The sequence below is a fragment of the Equus caballus genome, chromosome 6 (genome assembly GCF_041296265.1).
Source record: "Equus caballus isolate H_3958 breed thoroughbred chromosome 6, TB-T2T, whole genome shotgun sequence".
Taxonomy (NCBI): domain Eukaryota; kingdom Metazoa; phylum Chordata; class Mammalia; order Perissodactyla; family Equidae; genus Equus; species Equus caballus.
Window position 1 is genome coordinate 59,758,145 of NC_091689.1, and position 23,901 is coordinate 59,782,045.

General features: G+C 35.9%; 1 long non-coding RNA gene across 1 annotated transcript in view; it reads left to right on the plus strand.

The window, feature by feature from the left end:
• LOC138924775 (uncharacterized) overlaps positions 1-23,901 on the plus strand; it is a 327,809-nt gene that overhangs the window by 267,395 nt on the left and 36,513 nt on the right. Inside the window, exon 6 of the long non-coding RNA XR_011439992.1 lies at positions 4,926-5,139. This is a non-coding gene — a long non-coding RNA (uncharacterized lncRNA). The remainder of the gene's footprint in view (positions 1-4,925; positions 5,140-23,901) is intronic.

Genomic DNA, 23,901 nt, shown 5'->3' on the forward strand with positions numbered 1-23,901 from the left:
TTTCCTGTGCCTTCTGCTTCCTATGTCCAGCATGTACCTCAACCCCCTTGAGTAAATTATGGGAAGTACTAATGGAAAGTAAAGAATAGATTGAAAATGAGGCCTGTGTACCAAGAAAAGAGTATGTTCAGCTCAGGTTCCACTCTTAGGAGCAATTACACTGAAGTCTTCATTTCCTTGCCATTGGGCCTTAAAACAGGTTATATCACAAGAATAACTTTGCTTTATTCTGCATAGTTTACTCTCAGGAAGGATCTTTCCACAAGTTGAAAAAAGGTAGCTGTTTCCCTCACATGCATCCTTGCAGCATCACGATATCAAAGGAAAGAGAGCTTTTCTTTGCTGACATTCCCAGAAGTAGTCCTGTGATTGCGGCTTTATTGTCCTGATTTGAGTCACATAACCATTCCCGAATATTTCAATGGTTATGGGATATACCTGAATGAGCCCAGCTTCTCTTGCCCTGATCAGCTCAAGATGGTAATGATAGTTGACAGCTCGAGAGGAATGAGAAATCTGCCAGGTAAGGAGACCCCTGGACAAAGAGACTTCCAAGACTTGTATCCCTCCACCTGTGAGAAGAGTTACAACAGAGTCCAGAAAGCACTTCTACTAGAGTGTAAGGCAAAAAACCTCCTCAGCAAACCATTACCACTGGCCTAATGTGTGGTTCTGGGTTCCCAAATTCTTGTTGCATTATATTTAGACCATCTCCCTTTTTTGGTGTCTATGCCAAGGCTATAGAACCTCCCTTTCTCTGTGGCTACATTGCAGGAACTGTGAACTTTCCATTCATTCTATGTGAGGGCTTTCTCCATGCAGACAGGCTTAGCTCTGGCCTAGAATGTGAGGTCAACCTCGAACAGATAATTACCCATAGGAAAGTCAAAATACTCTTACCAGAAGAAAGGAAACCGGGAAGAAAAGGAAAGATATCTGTGTCAGTATGTATTAAAAATACTATTTGAGGGGCTGGCCCGGTGGCGCGGTGGTTAAGTTCACACATTCCACTTTGGGGGCCCAGCGTTCACCAGTTCGGATCTCGGGTGCTGACCTAGGCACCGCTTGTCAAGCCATGCTGTGCTAGGTGTCCCACGTATAAAGTAGAGGAAGATTGGCATGGATGTTAGCTCAGGGCCAGTCTTCCTCAGCAAAAAGAGGAAGATTGGCAGCAGATGTTAGCTCAGGGCTAATCTTCCTGAAAAAAAGAAAAACATAAAAAATACTACTATTTGATACTATTATCAAAGCTAATGTATTTTTGATAATTTTTTATTTTATGATGAATGGCAAAAGTGGAAATTTTCTGTGTATAAAGATATTTGTGACTAGGGAATCTTTTTATTATAATGTATACAATTCTTTATGTAACTATTTAATTCGCTAGAGGTTAATCTTTTTAGATTTATATCTACTTTTACCCATTTGTTTATTGTTTCTTTTGTTCATGAGGCAGGGTTTTCCAGAGAAACATAACCAATAGGATGTAAATATCTGTAGAAAGAGATCTATTTTAAGGAATTGGCTCACACAATTATGATAACTGGCAAGTCCCCAAATCTGCAGAGCGGGCCAGCAGACTAGAGACTCAGAGAAGGGCTGATACTGCAATTCAAGGTCAAAGGCCATCTGCTGCAGAATCCCCTCTTATTCCTGGAGGAAGTCAGTCTTTTGTTCTCTTCAGGCCTTCAGCGGACTGGATGAGGCCCACCCACATTATGGAGGGCATTCTGCTTTACTCGAAGTTCACCAATTTAAATGTTAATCTCATCCAAAAACAGCCTCACAGAAACATCCAGAATAATATTTGACCAAATATCTGGGAACAGTGGCCCAGCCAAGTTGACACATAAAATCAACCATCCCATATTGTAAAGTACTGTGCTTTGGCAAATCAAGTTTTATGAACTTGTGGTTATTTTCACGATCCAATGTTTTGCGTACCTTTTGGAATTTTATGTTAGATTTTTGTGACTATAAAATTTTCCTCCCTATACTTCCCCACATAAGAAATCCATGGCATGTATTTGCTGTACAGCTGAAGTGAATTCAAATTAATGTTGTTATAAGAATTTGTTGAAAATATTATTAGGTGACTTCTTGAGATTTTTAAGAGAAAACTTGGGATCTTATAAAGCCAAGGCTTAGAACATGTTTTAAAAGCAGAAATCGTTCAGGTTAGTAATTTTTCCTAAAGCAGAAAACACTAAAGACATTGAAAATGAGCAGGAAAAACATGTTCCATGTTTTCTAAGGATTAACAGATTGTAAGAAAGGGAGAAGGTAAGCTTTATGGTTCCCATGATGTTTGATAATGGCCAGCTAAGCCTATTCATTCATCAAGTACAGGACAAAATGCCCCTTTATACACTCATTCACATCGCTTCCACTTCCTGCATATTTTCAGCAGGGAAATTTGCTATCTGAATCCATAGTTGCTGTTCTCAATATATTTCCTTCCAGAATTCCGGAACCAAAACAATCTGGCCGTTTACAACTTGGAATGAGTCCCAGGTCTTAGATTTATTTGTGTTTTATTTATTGTTTTCTTTAAAAGTGTCTATTCAATTTGTGAATTCTCATTAAAGAGATGGGGAATATGTAAAGAATTTAGACACAAGCCTGGTTAAGGTGAAATGTTGTGAAAATTAATGTACCTTTGTGCTTGCCTACTCTGGGTACCAGAATTTTGGCTACAATAATTTACAATATCTATTTACAACAGTACTTGGAGAGGTCTTGAAATTCCTGCTTGAGGGAGACAATGAAACATTAGCTTAAAATGACTGAACATGTGCAATGGATTGGAAATGACATTTGTTTTACTATGGTGTTAAAAAGATAATGCTACACAACAGGGAATGGTTCTGATATTGATTTCCCATTCTGTCTTCATTTTAGAACAGGTGAAATTTCCTTAACCCATGTGGTTAAGGGTAATATCTTTGTTCTCATCCAGATACAATATACACCCTTACATACTCCTCATTATTTATTTATTTGGTGAGGAAGATTGACACTGAGCTAACATCCATTGCCAATCTTCCTCTTTTTACCTGAGGAAGATTGTCCCTGAGCTAGCATCTGTCCCAATCTTCCTGTATTTTGTATGTGGGACGCCACCACAGCATGGCTTGATAAGTAGTATGTAGGTCCGTGCCTGAGATCTGAACCAGTGAACCCTGGTCAGCTGAAGCAGAGCATGCAAACTTAGCCACAATGCCACCAGGCTGGCCTGATACTCCTCATTCTTAAATTGCCATTTCTAAGTACAAACTCATGCTGTTCCGGATTAAGATGATGGAGTCAATTTCTGCTTCTCAGTCTGCCTTATGCCTCTCACAAAGTTTACTTCAAGCATCATTGTCAATTTTTTCGCTAAAAAGGCTCATTTCTCCATTACTCTTGGCAAAGTTTCTCTTGTTAATTGCCTATTATCCTGGGGCTGCTTCTTATTCTTTGTCAGGCCCTGTACATTGTTGTCTCTCATTTCTGTGCTTTATGTCTGTCTTTTGAACAACTACCTCTTGATTAACCATACTCCTAAATTCTGACACCAATTCTCTGACATTATCTGGGTGTCCCACGCCTGGGTGAATTGGATTAGATTTCAATTCTAATACTAACCACCTAGAGTTAGTACTGACAAATTAAGGGTATAGTCCTTCACAAGACTACCTCTACTTCAGACACCAGCCATAAGTTTGGGTGTCTCCAAGCCACCCTTACTTCTGCCTGGCTGGCTAAAACCTTTAGGACTTCCCACAGTCCCCTCAGATGTGATAATTTGTAGGACAACTCACAGAGCTCACTGAAGGAGCTATATTTATAATTGTGGTTTCACTATAAAGGTTACAGATCAGGAACAGCCAAATGAGGAGAGGCATAGGGCAAGGTCAGGTGGTAGGAGGAAATGCAGAGCTTCTATGCTGTCTTCTCCTGGACTTCAGACGCATCACTCTCCCTGCACATCAACGTATTCACCAACTGGGAAGGGCCATGGAGCCTCAATGTCCTAAGTTTTTAGTGGGGTTTCATTATGCAGGCATGATTGATTGAGTAAATCATTGGCCATATGATTGAACTCAATTTTCCACCTCTCTCCTTCCCAGAGGTTGAGTTGGTCTAAAGTTCAACCTTTTAATTACAGAGTTGGTCTTTCTGGTGACCAGTGTCCATCTTAAAGCTATTCAGGAGCCTACTAGGAGTAACTTTATTAGCATAACAAAGACGCTTATCCTTATCACTCAGGAAATTCCAAGGATTCTTGAAGCTCTGTGCCAGGAAACAGGATGAAGACCAGATATATATATATATAACCACAAGTACATTGTTCTCATTTCTTTCTTTCTTTTTCTTTCTTTCTTCTTTCTTTCTGTTTTTCTTTCTCTCTCTCTCTCTTTCTTTTTTTCTTATTGAGGTAAAATTGGTTTATAATGTTGTATACATTTCAGGATTCTTCCCATTTCTGATCTCTGTTTATGATATCATTAGGAAAAGTTAAATTGGCCCTCTTTTGGTAAGAAAATCTTGCTTGGGTTCCAGTCTAAAAATAAATTCTCCCATTAGGTAGAAACATGGATGACATATTTCTGCTGAAGTAAATAAACATTTTTCCTTAACAGGTCAAGGACTTACTGTTTAACCCTTTCATGATCTACTCTCATGTGAGATGCAAAAGTACTGTTAAAAAATTAATTATTTATGTTTTCTTTTAGGATTTTCATGTTTTCAATAACTCACAAGAAGTAAAACTTAACTGGCATTTAAATATTTATTGATCCCCTCTTACATGCAAGGCACTTTGGATGCGCCTTAAAATGAAAAAACTGGGTACCTTTTCTCTCTAGTTCTTAAATATGAGTTTAAGAGCTGAGTAATAATAGATATGTCAGCAGTTTTTAAACTTTATTCTCTTCCAGCAGAGCTACTCTTGTTGAAGACTATACCCAAACTCTTCACAGAACCTCAGGACTTAGAGGAACACAACACAAAAAAATCACCAGCACAAGATACATCAGAAAGGATTTCGCAAGGCAAAACACAACTGACTACAATAACTAGAACAGATGAAGTGCTCTGAGATTAGAGAAATGAAAGCCCACAGGATGCTGGAGTCCTCTGCGAAGTCTACAGTGGGTAAGGAAAAATAAGTAGAAGGGTGGAAAGCCTTCTGCGTAGGGAGAAATAACAGAAGCAAAAAAGTAGGCAAGTGGAATATATCCTTTGAGACACCGTAGCTTACTCTCTATTTTAGCTGGAGCTTGAGGTATGTATGGATGAGCAATAATTGATGGAGCTGTATTCTGTCTGTTCGGCAAAGGGAGGAACTGAAGGTTTTTAAGACTTGTAGGACAGAGTGGGACTGTAGGTTGAATAACAATTTCAAAAGGATTTAAAAATCTTTAGGCAGAGGATAAGGATTCCAACCAGGAGTGATAGAAATGGGAAGAAAGGTATCAGGACATGTTTAACTTTGAAAAGGACATAGCCACAGGGCTTAACAAGTGGAAATGAAAAATAATTTAGTGGAAATACGAGAAGCTTAGGGAAAATATAAAATCACAATTGGCTGAAATCAGAAGTGTTCTTCAAGTGAAACAGGAATCTATTAAAACGTGAGAGGCTCTCCTTTTGTAACGAAATTTTTGAGTTTACAGACTACTTGGAGAAAATCACAGGAATTGAATAATTGTTCACCCATAAATTTAAGTTAATGAGAACCTATGATGACTTGAGAATGTCTTATAACAGTAGTCTCTTTGATGATGTACATTAATATTAAAATCTTTACTTAATATCAATGTTACACACGGAAATAAAGACATGACATTTGCAGTACAAAAGAAGCTTTTATGTCCAGTACTTTGTGGAGTGCTTAGAGCATTGAAGCAACATCTGGACAATACTTGCTTTATAAAACCAATTAGGTAAGCAAACATTGACTGCAATGACATTTTAACAGCTGAAAAACATATTTCAAAATAAAACAGGAAGGCAATTCTTGTTTTAAGGTAAACATTTTCAAAATGAACACTTTTTTCAAACATTGCACAGAAACTACCCAATAGAGTTCAGCCTACTGAAATCTTTTGCAAATTGCTCCATAGTTGGCTACTGTATCACTCCCCTGTGTAGAGGCAGTCTACAGGAAGCCATTGACTCAAACACTTTGGTCAAACACTCTTTTCAAGGCACTAGCCAAGCTTTTTTTTTTTCAAAAGCAAAAATGTTTTGCGGGTGGACCCCTTGATGTCCTAAACACACTGCAGTCTGTGGCTTCTTTTTCCCTGAAGTCTGAATAAATTGAACAGTCTGGTCTATTTACGGTTAATTACTCGAGGCTTAAGATTAATTGCCATGTTTTCATATTATTAATATTATTCACAAAGAGCTCTGCTGGTTGGTTTACACATCCACCAATCAGGTCCCACCAGTAGTCAGCCTGCCAGCCGATGAGCACAGGAAGCAAGTACAGGAGAGACAACCAGCTCACTGGATGTTTGTCATTATTTTCATCCTCAGAGGCATTTTTTTAAGGATGATAGAAACTAATTTTCTTTCTAGAAAAGTTTGAGATTGTTGTTTACATACAGTTATTATGTACCTGATAACTAAAGAACATTTTTCTGAGTTTCGAACTTTGGCTTTTAACTTCCTATTAGAGTTTTATGTTTTATTTAGAGTTATTTAAATTTGGACGTACAAACTGGTTTGATAATTCTGAGTGACTTGACTGATAGGTTAAGCACAAAGTAAATTTCTCTCTGAATGCTTCCTCATTGGCTTCTCGATGAGAACATCCCAGCCAGACTCCTCCAAAACTCTCTTGTTTGTGAATCCCAAAATTACTTTTATAAATCTCTATTAGTCTCCCTGGAAACATTCAGTATGTAGAATAAGAAACTGAAATTTGTGAAGGTTTTATGGTAAAGTAGAGAAGCGTTACATTTTAGGAAATATGAAACGATTCATATACATGTATACATATGAATTCTATCTCCAGGTAGTTATGGGTATATATAAAATGCAAAATTATTGGCTACCATTCTCTGATAAAATAGGAACAATGTTGGCAGTAGATTGGGAGTCAGGAGATCCGAAGTCTGGCTCCATATCCATTTTCACTGTCTGTACCTCTAATTTGGTTCTCGATTCCTTTTAAATAGATAAATTTATATCTTTGATCATTGTTACTAAAGCTCATGTATTATCATTTTATTTATTTTATTTATTTTTACTGAAGTATGGTTGACATACATTATTATGTTAATTTCAAGTGTACAATGCAACATTTATATACATTATGAAATAATCACCACAATAAGTCTAGTCCATTCGCAGTTTTTACAATATTATTGAGTATATTCCCCATGCTGTACATTACATCTCTGTGACTTATTTATTTTATAACTGGAACTTTGTGCCTCTTAATTCCCTTCACCTATTTCATGCAACCCTACACCGCCATGTGTTATCATTTTAAATATATTTGGACTCAAGATAAAGACTGAGAGTTAAATCCCTTCCCATAGTGATCTGTTTAAAGTCATCATGCAGATTTAGTAGAAATAACTCTGGCAAACAAAAATGCTAGCCTGTGGTTTCTTTTCTTTTTTGACAAAGTCCTTTAGAAGTTTCAGGACGGAGGGGAAAATTTGGAAGTCGTAGAGGTGTCCCCAAACAGGGTTAATTTGTGGTTTTTCAATCAAAAAATAATTTTACTCACTTCTGCACAAGTCCTTTTCTCATTCTAGCATGTCATTTATTTGCCAGTTTGCAATCAACTGCTACCTTGAGCACTGATATACCCTTGAAAATTCAACACGATGAGTAGTAATTAATAGTTAAATAAGCAAAGTAGGAATAAAGGGGAAGATGGAACCAAAGAGAGAGAAGGAACGAAAGAGAAGATGAATGGCTGAGGTTAATTTCAACATCTACTATGTCCTCGTGATATTAGGTATTAGGTATGAATTACTACACTTGCTCAGAGGAGCCAGTTGCTGCGACATTACACGTTTTTTTTACACCAGTCTAATAATGAAAATGATAATGATAATAATGGCAAATACTCTATTGCCTCAGAAAACCTTTATACTGGTGTAAAAAAAAAAATCCCCTTAGTTTGGTAGTGTGTATAAAGTACTTCATAAAAAATGGTAAACATTTTGCAAAGGGAAAATATGTAACTATAAAATCTCCGAGGGAACATTTCTAATGTAAGCAGACATTAAAATGTTTGCTTAAAGCAAATTCTATCAAAATGACCTACAAGACCGAAATCATTCCAAACCTACTTTTCAAGGAATATGGTGTAGAGCGAGTGGTTCTCTCTTTCTGGTGAGAAAGAGGCTTCATAAAGCTACTATATAATCAGAAAAGTAACATCAGCTGGGGGACGAAAGTTTCTTTCTGAAATTATCTGAGTCTTTCTGGTTCACTGTTCCTCTGATATTTTAATTGTGGGATCACAAGAGAATCCCAGGCCACAAAAGAGAAAGTTTTGCTGGTTGTGCTATTGATTTAGTGTTTGGAATACTTGCTGGCTTTAAAAATAGCAATAAAAATTGGTTTGCCAACTTTTGATTGCTGGAAGCAATGTGAAATTTGCTAACTAGATTATTAAAAATCTTACCTTTAGACATTATATATTTTTCAACTTTAAGAAAGCACGGGAATAATACACGAATACACCTGTGATGAGAATTAAATAATCAAAAATCACAGAATAGGAATCAAGAGGGCTTCATGAAGGAGGCGTGGTTTGAGTAGTAGCTTGAAAGATGTATTTAAACAGGCAGGGGATGAAGCCATAAAATGAATATAGGTATAGTCTTGAAAAGTTGAGTATATAATCAAAGAATGGAAAGTCCTTTGGTTTGGCTGGCTTGTAGGGTGTGTGAAGGGATGTAGTCAAGCTTGGGATGGTTGCTTTAGGCCAGATCATAGATGGCCTGAAATGCTAGATTAAGGAGGTTGAATTTATTCTGTCAAAAATAGTTTCTCACTGATGATTTAAGTGATTGATTTTGAGTATGAATGATTTTGAGTATGTGGAAGAAGAATGAGGATGAAAGCTGTGTTGTGAATCTAGTTCTTAATGATCCCACCAAACTGCTATTCTTGTTTTTTCTAGGACAATTGTGAAATTAAGATACAGACTGAAGGCACACACAGCAAAGATATTCACTTTATTAACTCATAATAAAGCAAACACTCATTTCAAGAAATAGTACATTAACCATATCCAGAAGCATCCCAATCACCTAAACCTTTCCTGTTAACTAGAGATAACTATCGTCTATTTTATGATAATTCTTTTAGTTTTTCTTTTCTTTATATTTTAGTCTTCCTGTGAATTACTAGGCAATGTTTCGTATTGCCTGTTTCGAATTTTATATAAATGGAATTTTAATGTATATATCCTTTTATTCAATAAGATGTTTGTAAGACTCACCCATGTTGCTGTGTGTAGCTCTGTTCGTTCTTTTCCCATTGATGTATAGTATTACATTGTATGAATATACTGTAGTTTATTCATCTAAGTTACTCTTGATGGGTTCCTTCCAGTTTAGGTCTAGATTTGTGTACACGTGCCTGAGTTTTTCTAGAGCATATATTTAAGAGTGAAATTGCTGAGTCACGAGGGTATGCATAGATAATACCCAAGTGTTTTCCAAAATGATTGTACCAATGGCACTACTGGTGGTCTGTAAGAGTTTCCATTGCTCCCCAAACTCAACAGCTTTTGGTATTTTCAGATTATATTTGCCAATCTGTTCTCACTGTAATTTTAATTTTCATTCCCTGATTACTATTGAAGTTGAGCACATTTTCATATACTTTTTTTGCAGTTTGGATTTCCTATTTTGTGAAGTACAAGTTCAAGCCTTTTGCTTCTTTTGCTTTTGGGTTACTTTCTCTTAGTGGTTTTAGGACTACTTTATATATTCTAAACCAAGTCTTTTGTTCTTATTTTATGTGATTTGGACATATCTTCTAGAGTTTCTCATTTGTGTCTTCACTTTCTTTATGAATTCTTTGATTAACAGAAGTTTTTAAAAAGTTATTACATTGATTAATGGGGAGATGTTGGTCCGAGCTGGGAAACTAATATACAGCATGGTGATTATAGTTAATACTGTATTGTATACTTGAAAGTTGCAAAGACAGTAAATCTTAAATGTTTTAACTCCAAAAAAAAAGGTAATTAGATGAAGTGTTGGATATATAAACTAATCTTATTATGGTAATTATTTCACAATATATACCTATATCAAATCATTGCACTGTACAGCTTAAACTTGCACAATGTTATATGTCAATAATATCTCAATAAAGCTGGGGAAAAAAGTTATTAAATTTATTAAAATTTTCCTTAATGGTCAGCACTTTTTGGGTTAAGAAATTCTACTCTACCCCAAGGTCATTGTGTTAGTTTTTCTATTTGCTATCATAATAAATCATCATCAACTTAGTTACTTAAAACAATAAAAATTTGTTACCGTGTGGTCAGAAGTCTGGGACAGGTCTCACTGGGCTAAAACCAAGGTGTCAGCAGGGCTGTGTTCATTTCTGAAGGCTCTAAGAGAAAATCCATTTCCTGTTTTTTTCCAGAAACTAGAGACTTCCCACACTCCTTGGCTGGTGGCCCCTTCCTCTCTCGTCAAAGCCAGCCATGGAGTTTGAGTCCTTTTCATATCACATCATTCTGAGCTCCTCTTCTGCCTCCTTCTTCTGCTTTTATGAGCCTTTGTGATTATAATAAGCCCACCTAGATATTCCAGAATAATCTCCCTATTTTAAGGTCAGCTGATTAGCAATCTTTAATTCCACCTGCATACTTAATTTCCCTTTGTCACATGACCTATTACCAGGTTCCAAGGATTAGGACATGGACATCTTGGAGAAGCCACTATTCTGCCTACCACAGTCATGAATGTGTTTTCAAAATATGATCTAATATGTTCTTTGTCTTTCTTCTTATACTCACTTCATTCATCAGCATGTATTTATTATCTACCATATATATGAGGCAAAATACCAGGCATTGGGGATAGCTGAGAATAAATAAGACATTCTATTCTCCCAGTCTAGTGGGGAGAAACAGACAGGTAGAATGGCAATTGGTATATAGCATTATAAACCCTTGGTAGGTGTTTCATCCAGTCTTATTGATCATGGAAGATTTGATGGCAGACAAGGATGTGTCTAATCTGAGATTTGAAAGATAAGTGTTTTTAGTGAATGAAGGAGCTAATGCAGGAAGGAGTAGTGATTTGAAACAGAAAGAATAGCACGTGCACATGCTTAGAGGTGACAAGGAGAATAGGATGTTGGTGGCATTGCAAGTGGTTTACTGTGGCTGGAAGGAAAGCTGAGGTGGGATGGGGCTGGAGATGATTGAGATGCACTGGATAATTAAGAAGGGGCCAGATCTTACAGAGCCTTGGGAAGGCATTTGGTAAAACTTGGGGAAAGTATTTGTACTTTACCCAAGGACAATTAGGAATTTTAAAAGGAGTGTTGGCAAGTACATTTCCATTACAGTATAAAAAGAGACTCATTAAGATATGAGACATCCAGAGACTCTGCCTTAGTAACCAAAAGCATCTTATTGTGATATGAGTCTTTAGGGGTACAGTCTGAGTGATAGCCACAGGGTAATGCCAGGATATCTGAGAACTGAAAGTAAGTCACTTATCTTTAAGCCAAATTCAGCCATTGTGCTTAATGACCTGCTAGAGCTCCAAGTTCTAGCAGTAATAAAGTAAGTGACCTTTTCCGTTATTTGTTTACACAGAACTCCTAGCTCTTTAGAGATTCATCTAGTAAAGTCTATTTTAGAAAAGAAGAAATTGTTTTCTAGTTGTATTAGCCTTAAAGTTTATCAAGTCAAATTCTTTCTTTTATGAGAGTAACTTGAATATAATAAGCAAAATTCACGGTTGATATAATGCTTTAACATAAAAAGCTATTAGTTGGAAAAAAATAATCAACATTTTTTGGTCTGATTCCATCATACTAAATTCAACAAATTTTTATATAAATTTCTACTTTTTGCTTTTAGTTGCTTAATGTGACTCTTCGTGCAATTAATTATTCCAACTGCAGTTCAGTCATAGAGAATATTCTTTTGCGGAATATCCAATATCTTTGTTTTTCTAGCTTTATATATTCGTTTTATTTAACATATTTATTGAGCATCTATAATGCCTGGACCTCCCAGCTTAATTAAGTAAACCAGAGGGATAGTAAGAGCCAGAACAGCATTCAGGAATCATTAATGCATTCACTGAAAGATATAGACAGCAAGAGAGAGACTACCACAAACCCACATTCATTACCACTCATCTACCGTCCATCCTTTGTGACTTATCTATTATATTTATTTATCTCTACTATTCCTGCCTCCCATGAGCAAAGATAATTGCAACTTTTGCTTTTATTTTTTTTAACATACCATTGTGCATTCCAGTGCTACTTGCATAGTTAGGAAAAACTTTTAAATGACCATATACTAAATCATGTTCAAAGGTAGGTCTTAGTCTTCTCTCTCTAGACTTAAAAAAATCAAACTGTGAATATGTTTCAAGATTTAAATTATGGAATTCTGTATCATTACATCACTTACATGTAATATATAAAACTATGTAGCTCAAAGCAGTTTTTCTCATATAAAATGAATATTTAATACTACGTAATTTTCAGACAGCTTAATTCTGTGAATCACAATCACAGGCTAATCTAGTTTAATTCATTTGCTCAGTTACAGAAGTATGTATACACGTGTAAAATGATGTCACAGTGTGCTTTAAATTGTGTCATTCATGATTCTGTACAGTTACATTATGTGGAAGCTTGTGAGCCCGAAGACCAGAGTTTAAAGATATAGTTTTAAAAGCTTTTAAGAATTTAACAATTTTTAAAATAGAATGTTCTTTATTATATTGGACAAAGCCTTTCCAAAGTCAGACAACCTTTCTGTTTGCTGAATTTCTGCTCCTTGATATCCCAGCACATGAAATTTACAGACCTTTCAAAATAGGGAAGAATTGGAAGTATACTTACAATTTATGGCTTTTGCTTGGCAGGATAATTATTGTTCTGTTCTCTGGCCTGCAATATATGTGATAATACTGATAACACTAAGCTATACTTTTCCAATAAAATTTTTTGTTACTTTGCTAAATGACTGCGTATTGAAGGAAGGGAAAAAATAAATAAATAAAACTCTCCAGCATTTGTTTTTTCTTGGAATATTAATGTCATTCTTGGTCAGCTCAATTCTTTGTGACCATTCTGTCCTATTTACTTAAAGTGTAGAGTGTGGGAAGGGGGAGTCTGTCTAGATGTTATCCATGGGCACAGAAAATACAAAAATGTAAAACATTTTAATCTCTATATCTAATTGTAGTAGAAAATAAATCACTGAAAGCAACGTGAGAAATATTTCAAACCCAATCTAAAATAAAGAATGGTAACAAGAAAACAGGAAGCTGCCTGGAACAGGATTTAGTAATAATTCAAGGCATGATTTAGGACTTGTCGTCCCGGCTCTGGAAGGACGGCCTTTCTCTGCATGTGCTTTCAGGTCCTTTAGTGAAGACTCTGTGCCTTAGTTTTATCTACAAAATGTTAACAGGATAGACTCGTTTATATCTACAAAATGTTAACAGGATAGACTCGTTTAATTTCTTTGAGCCCAGTGGAGGTCTGGCGTGCTCCACAGAATTGATTGATAAGCTATACGTACTAATGGAGACACGTTGATCCTATTTATCATACTTACTCACCTGGCTGGGAAACACTATAATCAGATCTCACACTATGTTTGATCATATAGGAAAAATGTAACTTTTACAGTTATAAAGGCCCTTTTATATATATATATTTTTTGAAGAAGATTAGCCCCGAGCTAACATCTGCCACCAATCCTTCTCTTTTTGCTGAGAAAGACTGGCCTGAGCTAACATCCATGCCCATCTTCCTCCACTTTATATGTGGGATGCCTACCACAGCAGGTCTTGACAAGTGGTGCCATGTCCACACCTGGGATCTGAACCGGCAAAGCCAGGGCTGCTGAATCAGAACGTGCGAACTTAACCACTGTACTGCTGGGCCGGCCACGGCCCCTTTATATTTTTATACTCAAGAAATATTTTTACCTCCTTAAAATTTAATTTACAAATTGAGTAAATTCTCTATCCAGAGTGTTTCTTTCCATGGATTCATTATTCAAATAAATATATTTAAATTCGCTTGGTTATAATTAGCCATAGTTACCCTGATAGCAATCATGACCATAACTGCTGCAATATAGAGAGTCTGGATCATTGAGAACCAACTATCCAGAAAGATGGGAATTAGCCATCAAAAGAGCATAATTTGCAAGATAATACCCAATTTTCTCTTTTATGTTGGCTTTGCAAATCAGTGCTTACTTTATTTTGGTATGTAAAAATAAATTAAACAAAATTTTAAAATTCTATGACGATGCAAAATCAGAGTCCTCAAATAAGACCCTAGCCACATATCCACAGTGAATTGGACCATCGCATTTGCCTCGTATATTTTATAAAGAGTTGTCCCCAAGGTGTACAGATTATAAAATCAGTGTCCTTGGTTCTAGTCACAAGATCCTACCAGATAGAATACCAAAATGACTTGAATGCTATGCCTCCAACCTATTTAATGTGTCTGGCAATTAATTACACATCTGTACAGGGCACTCACCATGATTCTGACCATATGAACTTGAGCTGCGTAAAACACAATCCCTCCTCTTTGCAAGTTTAGGGCACTTTTGAGAGACAAAAATTTAAGTGACATTGCAAAACGCATTTTGTTTACTAGGTTTCTTCTGTCTATGTCTTTTCTTATTTATTCAGAATGTCCTTTAGTCTTAGACCCTCATGCCTGAGCATAGAACAGGGCTTCACTGGGCACAGCTTCAGGCATATGATTTTTGATAGTCGTTATGCCTTATGGTAGTTGATGTTGTTTTGCCTTCCTTTGGAATATAAGATATATTCCCATAAAAGTCATATTTAATATTTGAGCTCAATTCTGTCTTGGATCCCAATTCACAGAATAACAAGATTTAGAGAGTATTATGTGTCAGATCTCCCTAAGAAGATTTGAAGTCAAATTTACAGGAACCAGTGTAATAGAACAAATAACATTATCCACATTCTGTTTAGCAATGCCTTATTATTTTAAAAAAACCCATATGCTATGAGACTGTTCTTAGGAAACTTAATATGCTGTCTTTCCTTAGGTTATTCGTATGTAAACTGTGGATGAAAAATTTGAAACTTCTATACTCTTCTATTTACTAGCTAGAATAGATTCTTCCAGAATTTAAATATTTTATAGATAACTTTTATATATAACTTTTCTCATAGTTATTTGGATTTTAAAATTGTACCCTTTGTGTGAACTACCTCAGAGAATGATGACAATGAAAATCACTTCCACCAATAGCACACGATACACTGTAAAATCGTCAGTAGCATCTTTTAATGACTCTCTTGATATCACACTGGCTTTCCACTTGAGGTAGGGGTCTGTCAGGGCAGATAGATTTTGCAATGGTCCTTTGAAACCAGCAAACTTGTAAGCAGAACTGGCATGTTTTTCCGTCAGAAAGAAGTGAGCTCAAATATCTCTATTGGCTTCAAGTCTTTGAAAGGTTAAAAGGTTCCACTTGTCCTTATATATTTATTGGAGGATATTTTTCCTCCCCCAAATATGGAGGAAGCCCAATTTCATTTAATTCTTAAATATAAATTCAGATAATTTATCCATATTTCCAATTTAAAAAAAAAAAACAGGAAGAGCGTTCCCTTATTTTCAGATTTCTGTGTCAGAGTATATCATAGTACGTCAACCTCATGTGAAGACATAGTTATGTAAGCTTTTCTTTCAGTGTGAGTAAATTCTATTTAGAAATCATTCCATAATATTTGCGTTGAGAATATTATCTTTAACAAGTAGAGATCAACAAAGAAATCATACAGTTTCTAGGAACAAAGTTTGAGTCTGCGAAGTATGAGTACTTTTTTTTAACTACTATGCAAACACATCCCCTGGATGGTAATGTCCCTTTGCTTTCACAAGATCCCTTTGAGCTCTCTGTGATACTGTGATGGTGATATAAGCCCATAAAAAAGTAACTTACTTTTCAGGGTACCTCTTTTTATGGCGATGATTAACGATGGCCCAGTTAAACATATTAACTGGAGCTCTGAGAAAGATTGTAATAAAACGTATGGCGGTTTTGGGCGAGACTCCTCTTGATTACCTTTAACTCCCCATGTGACAAATTCTGAGGAAATTCAGAGAAAACAGGAATGTGTGAGAAAAATCTCAAAATGTAATCCTGCCCTTACTTCCTAAAGGCATCAATGAATGGCAGCAAGGCTTAAATATGTCACATGTTCGTTGTAAATTGGATGTTACTTTCACATGTAGTTCCGGGGAAAAAAATACGTGAGAGAAAACGAGACTTTCTTCCTAGTTCCTATTAAAGTCAGATACCAAATCTAAACAAAAATCAAAGTTAAATTTTAAAATATTGTTCAGGACCTAGTTTCTGTCATTGATAATTTTGCTTCAATCTTCAAAATCCATCCATACCTCCCTCCTTCCCTTCTTTCCTTCATTCCTTCTTTCCTTCCTTCTTCCTCCCCTCCTTTCCTTCCTCCCCCTTTCTTCTCTTCCTCTGCTCGCTTTCTTTCATCAGACATTCTTCAGGTGTCCATTAAATGCGAGATACCAGTATAGAAGGATAGTAGGACCCCGTCCCTGCCCTCATGGAGCTTACGGTCTAGTGTTGGAATTGAACTGAACGTAGATGAAATGTCAATACATAATGACCAGAGCTCACGTGAGGTTGGAGAGATGCAGGGTGTAGGGAGGATGAGGCGGGAGGGGGTGGAACCCTATTTCAGACAGCAGGAATAAATTTACACTTAATTTTTAAGCAGGTGAGTTTTCAGAAAGACATTTCCCAAACTATTTTTCTCACTTTTAAAAAGAAAACATTAGTTCACCCAAACGGATTTTAGCTACACTGAAAATAACATATTGATCGCAATTGCTGTATGTTCTCATGTTCAAAATGGCAGGAGTCGCTTCTTCCCAGCTGATATTTCACAAGATGCCAAGCTCCTTTTCCAGCAACAGACTATCTTGGAAAGGAAAACTTAAACAGCTGTTGGTTCTGTTCTCTGCTAGCATCCCGTCTCTTTTACATAACTTGAGGAAAGGATACAACTTCATCCTGTAAAGCTATAGTTACATTGTTGCTACTTTCATGGTCTGTTATCCCAAATAATTAAGACTTAGGAACAAGAAACCCGGTTCCATTCAAAGTGGTCTAAAGAAAACGCCAGCTTAACGTCAGTGTGACTGGAGAACATGTACGTTTCTGGAAATGACAGGGTAAAGTTAAACTGCATTTTCTGTACTTTGATTAAACACAGCGTGGGGCGACAAATTTAGTAAAAATATTTGGACATGGGCATAGTCATGTGCAAAGAGTTAAAATTATTATGTGGGTCATTTTTAAAAAGCAGTATATCCAGTCTCCTTAGGATTTAAAAAGTTGCCGGAAGTTGTTGCATAATAACCTAAATTCTTGACTCTACCCCACCTGGTTATTCCAGTGGTGAATGTTTAGGGCACTGGAGACGGGGAAGGGAGGTTGGTAGGATAAGAGAAAGTAAGTTCTGCCACTGAATTATCCTGTTTTACTGTAGTTGATTATTTAAATCACCTACGTCTTTCTCTGATATCTATCTACTTTCATTTGTGGAGTGATTTCCTTTCCGGCAACAAATACGTTCTTTCTGGATCATGTTGTTTATTATTAATGCCTAAAAACCACAGATCACAGTCTGGCTCTTTACACATCTGGGTAGTCGGAGAGACACTAAGCTGTGCTCCTATAACACTGTTATTTCTCCTTTTATTACATTTATACGATTCTGTTGTAATTGTTCTTTCTTATTAAGGCTAGGTGCCATGTGTCTTTTCTTGCTTACTTATGCATCCCAGAGCCTGAAAGAATACTTGGCAACCATAAATTTCTCTTTACTGAATGAATAACTAAATGAGTGATTGACTGAATATGTAACCCATAGACAAAAAATGTGCTCAGAATATATACAGCTTTTAAATACCTGTTCATTCATTGTCATGTTTTTGCAGAAATTGTTTTATATTATTTTTACTTGTGTAGTGGCTTATGCACTGAATTTCTATTTTGCAAACTTTACATTGAGTAGATTACACTTCTTTTCAGGAGCATATTATTAAAGATTATGGCAGATTTTATTTCCCAATAGATCCTATCCCTACGTTTTTCTTACAATGTGACATTGACATTCCTCCAATGAGAGGTGAGTTCTATATTCTCAGCACTGAATATGGGCTGGGTTTGGTGACTCGCTTCTAAGGGACAGAAGAACTGGAAGTGACAGAGTGACTTCTGAGAAGCTAGGTCACAAGTGGTGAAACAGCTGCCATCTGGCTCTCTTCTCCCTCTATTGAGATGTTTGTCCTTGGAACCTAGCCACCATGCTGTGAGATAGCCCAGGCCATGTGGACAGGCCATAAGAAAGTGTTCTAGTCAACATTCCCAGTGAAGGTGTTAGCCCACAGCCAAACATCCACTACCAGACTTATGAGTGAAGGTGTCTGCAAATGATTTTAGTACCTTGGAGCCTTCCAGCCAAGGCTTCAGACATCAGAGAGCAGAGAAAAGCCATCTTTCTCTGTGTAGCCTGTTTGAATTCCATGACGCTGTGAAATGGTTATTTTCTGCCACCACGTTTTGGGGTAATTTTTTTATGCAGCCATAGTAACTGGTAGAAAGATTTAGCTTTTATTTTTGTTTCATTTGATGAAATTATTTATTGAAATATAATTCATATATCATAAAACTCACCATCTTAAAATGTACATTTCAGTGGTTTCAATATGTTCACAAGGTTGTGCAACCATCACCACCATCTAATTCCAAAACATTTTCATCACCCTAAAAAGAAACCTCATACCTGTTAGCCATCTCTCCCCTTACCTTCTTTCCCCTAGCAACCTTTCATCTACTTTCTTTCTCTATGGATTTGCCTGCTCAGGACATTTCCTATGAGTAGAATCAGACAATATGTGGCCTTTTGTGTCTGGTTTCTTTCACTTAGCATAATGTTTTCAAAATTTATCCATGTTGTAGTATGTATCAGTACCTCATGCCTTTAAATAATATTCTAAGTATGAATATACCACATTTTGTTTCTTCATTCACCAGTTGATGGGCATTTGGGTTGTTTCCATTTTTTGGCTACTGGGAGTAATGCTGCTCTGAATATTCACGTGCAAGAAGTTTTTTGTGTGAAAATATATTTTTAATTCTCTTGGGTTTATAGTAGGAATGGTAAATTTATGTTTAAATTTTTGAGGAGCTGTCAAATTATTTTCTGAAATGGCAGTACTCATTTACATTCCCATCAGCAATGTATGAATTTCTCCACATCTTTGCTAATACTTGTTATTTACTATTATATAATACTTGTTATTATTATTTTTATTGCCATCCAAGTGAATGTGAAGTGGTATCTTCTTGTTGATTTGCATTTCTTTAATCATTGAATGATGTTCAGCATCTTTTCGTGTGCTTATTAGCCATTCATACATCTTCTTAGGAGAAACTTCTTATTTAAATCCTTTACCAATTTTTAAATTAGGTTATTTGTCTTTTTATTGTTGAGTTGCTTGGGTAGGTATATATTCTGGATTTTAGACCCTTATTCAGATTTGCAATAATTTCTCCCATTCAATGTGCTGTCTTTTCATTTTCTCAGTAGTGTCCTTTGAAACACAAAAGTTTTTGATTTTTGTAAAGTCTGATTTATCTATTTTTTCTTTGCTTGTGTTTCAGGTGTCATATCTAAGAAATCATTGCCTAATCCAATATCATAAAGCTTTCCCCTATTCTTTCTTCTAAAATTAGATCTTTGATCCATTTTGAGTTAATTTTTTCTATATAGTGAGAAGTAGGGGTACAAATTCATTCTTTTGTCTGTTGTTATACAGCTGTCTCAGCGTCATTTGTTGAAAAGACTATACTAACCCCATTGGATTGTCTTGGCACCTTTATTGAAAAATCTATTGACCATAGATGTAAACGTTTATTTCTAGACTCTACATTCTATTTCATTGTCTGTCCTTATGCTAATACCATACTGTCCTGATTGCTGTAGCTTTGTAGTAAGTGAAATTGTAAAGTGTGAATTTTCCAGCTTTGTTCTTCTTTTTCAAGATTGTTTTGGCTACTCTGGGACCCTTGCATTTCCATATAAATTTTAGGATCAACTGGACAATTTCTGCAAAAAAGGCAGAATTTTGATAAATACTGCATTGAATTTATAGATCAATTTGGAAAGTATTGCCATCTTAACAATATCATCTTCCAATCCACATGCATAGAATGTCTTTCTATTTATTTAGGTCTTATATAATTTTTTCAACAATGTTTTGTAGTGTTTTTTTGTTTTGTTTTGTTTTTTTTGAGGAAGTTTAGCCCTGAGCTAACTACTGCCAGTCCTCCTCTCTTTTGCTGAGGGAGCCTGGTCCTGAGCTAAAATCCATGCCCATCTTCCTTTATTTTATATGTGGGACGCCTACCACAGCATGGCGTGCCAAGCGGTGCCATGTCCTCATCCGGGATCCAAACCGGCAGATCCCGGGCCCCCGAGAATCGGAACGTGCGAACTTAACCACTGCGCCACCGGGCCAGCCCCTGTTTTGTAGTGTTTAATGTACAAATCTTACACTTTTTTGGTTAAATTTGTTCCTGTATATTTTATTCTTTTTGAGGCTATTGTAAATGGAATTGTTGTATTTATTTCTCTTTTGGATAATTCATACCAGTACGTAGAAATGCAACTAATTTTATATATTGATCTGTAACCTGCAAACTTGATGAACCTGTTTATCAGCTCTAACATTTTTTTGTGGATTCCTTACGATTTTCTATACACGAGATGATGTCATCTGCAAACTTCTTCGATTCATCTTTTACTTCTTCGATTCCAATCTGGGTGTCTTCAATTTCATTTTACTGCCTAATTGCCCTGGATAAAACCTCCAGTACAATGTTGAATAGAAATGATGAAAGCAGACATTCTATCTTGTTCTTGATCTTAGAGGGGAAAGCGTTAAGCTTTTCATCATCAAGTATAAAGTTAGATGTGGGTTTTTCACAGACAGTCTTTATCAGGATGAAGAAACTCCTTTCTATTCCTAGTTTGTTGAGTGCTTATATCATGAAAGAGTATAGGATTTTGTCTAACGCTTTTTCTATGTCTATTGAGATGATCATGTCTTTCATCTTTTATTCTATTATATGATATATTACAGTGATTGATTTTCATATGTGGAACCAATCTTGTATTCTGAGGATAAATCCCACTGAGTCACATTCTAAAATGCTGCTGGATTTGGGTTCCCAAAGTTTTGTTGAGGATTTTTGTATCTACATACATAAGTGATACTGGTCTACAGTTTTCTTTTCTTATAATGTCTTTGTGTGGTTTGGTATTGGGATGATCCTGGCCTCAAAGCATGAGTTGAGACCTGTTCTCTCCTATTTTTGGAAAAGTTTGGGAAGAACTGGAAAATAACATTGGACTCTAGGTGCCTCAAAATGTTGTTACAAAAAACAAAACCAAAATGAGACATAAGCTATATATTTTAGTTTCCTGTTGCTGCTATAACCAATTACCCATCAACTGGGAGGCTTAAAACAACAAAAGTTTATTCTCTCCTAGTTCTGGAGATGGGAAGTCTTGAATCAAGCTGTCAGCAGAGTTGCACTCCTTCTGGAGGGCTTTAAGGAAGAATCCATTTCTTGCCTGTTCCAGCTTCTGATGGCTGTTGGCTGTCCTTGATTTGTGGCTGCATCACTGTAATGTCTGCCTCTCTGGTCACATTGCCTTCTCTTCTTCTATTTGTCTCAAATCTCCCTCTGCCTCTCTCTTATAAGGCCATTTGTCATTGGATTTAGCAACCATCTGATATTCCAGGTGGATATCCTCATCTAAAGATTCTTAATTTAATTATGGCTTCAAAGACTCTTTTTCCACATAAGATAACATTCACAGGTTCCAGGAATTGGAACATGGACATATCTTTTGGGGTGCTACCACTCAACCCACTACACTATATAAGAGTATTTTGTGAACTGTAAAATGATATAAAAATATATATATATTATTATATATTATAAATGTGAAAAGGCAAATGTATGGATTTTCTGTTAAAGGAAGATTCCAGAATAATTAGTATGAATAATACTATAAATGTTTCTAAAATTATTCTTTTTCTTTTGTGTTTTTTGTGTCTCCTCCTATTTCTCTTCTCATATGTTTAATCCCTCATGATATAGTCGGGAATTTGATCCAATGTTTAACTCATTTTCTCCTCATTGAAATCAATTTTTTAATGTTTAATTTTTTTAAATTCAAGAGCAATACAATCTAGTTATTAAAAAAAAGTCAAGCATTATAGAAGTATATGCAGTAAAAAGCAAAATTACATCCTTTGACCAGCATGCACATTACCTTTCCCCACCCTCTTGCCCATAATGGCAGACTTTCAGACCCAAGCTGCTTGTAGAGGAAACCAGTTTGGCAAATATTCTTCCAGACCTTCCTGACTTTGATGTACATCCATGTCATGCATTTAAAAGATTATACAGTGTTCCAGAGCATGGATAAACTTATGTTGAAATATTTTATTATGATAGGCCTTTAAATTATATTCAACTTGTTAAAACTGGTCATCTTTAGCGTATATTTAGTCAATGTTTTTATTTTTCTTTCTGTGATCGACCTGTTTGTATACATGTATACATGTATCCAATGGGTTATCTTTTTCTTATTGATGTCTAAAGATTCTTTGAATTAGGGTTATCAACTCTCTCTCTAGGGAAATATAGACTAAATTTAAATTCTAATTCTATCACTATTTCTGTATGCTGCCTTCCTATTAAATTTGAAAGTAAGGTAAAATTTTGTAAGTTCTTTAAACTTAATATATTATGGCCCTTTTAATTAACTCACCCTACCATATATGTATATCAATGCATATTTTGTGGTTGTGATCGATGAAATACATGGAGTCAAGTATTTAAAAATATCTGGGTTCCTTGATAATTTACATTATCTGGAATAACTATAAGGGGGCAGTTCAATTAAATAATTACTGTCAGTCTTTGGTAGCGGATGAACTTGGGTATTCTCAAGTTATGTAACACTTAATCTTGATAATAACCCTATAAGACAGATCAATTCTATATTATTTTAAAATCTGTGAAAGCTGTTGGACCTAAGAGAAGATATATGAAAAGAATACAGAAGTCCATTATGATCAAAGTCTTCAGAGTTAAATAGGAAAGACATTTAGCTATCTTAAGAACCAAAGAAATGCAAAATCCGTTCAAGGAGGTGATAGATTTCCTAAAGACATCTAAGGTGGCAGATCTCCAAGGGCACCAGTGAACCCAGGAAGAATGAAATCTCTGTCACAGACTATCATCAGGGCTCAGCCTGTTCCAAGAAGACCAGTCACTGTCCAGATCAAAATCACTGGCTATTGTGGAGATCATGCAATTTCATTTGGCTGGTGAGGGGGCCACTCCTGCCCTCCACAAACACACCTTAAATTGGTTGGGATGGTGTAACACTTCCTTTAGTGAGTAAGTATATTTCAACCCTAAGAAATTTACAATTAAGTTTAGAAATATCTGATAGAATTAAACCTGTAATATTAATAAGAAATCTGTTTGTGTTAAGAAATCTGTTCATATTTACAGATGTTTAAGAAAATTTG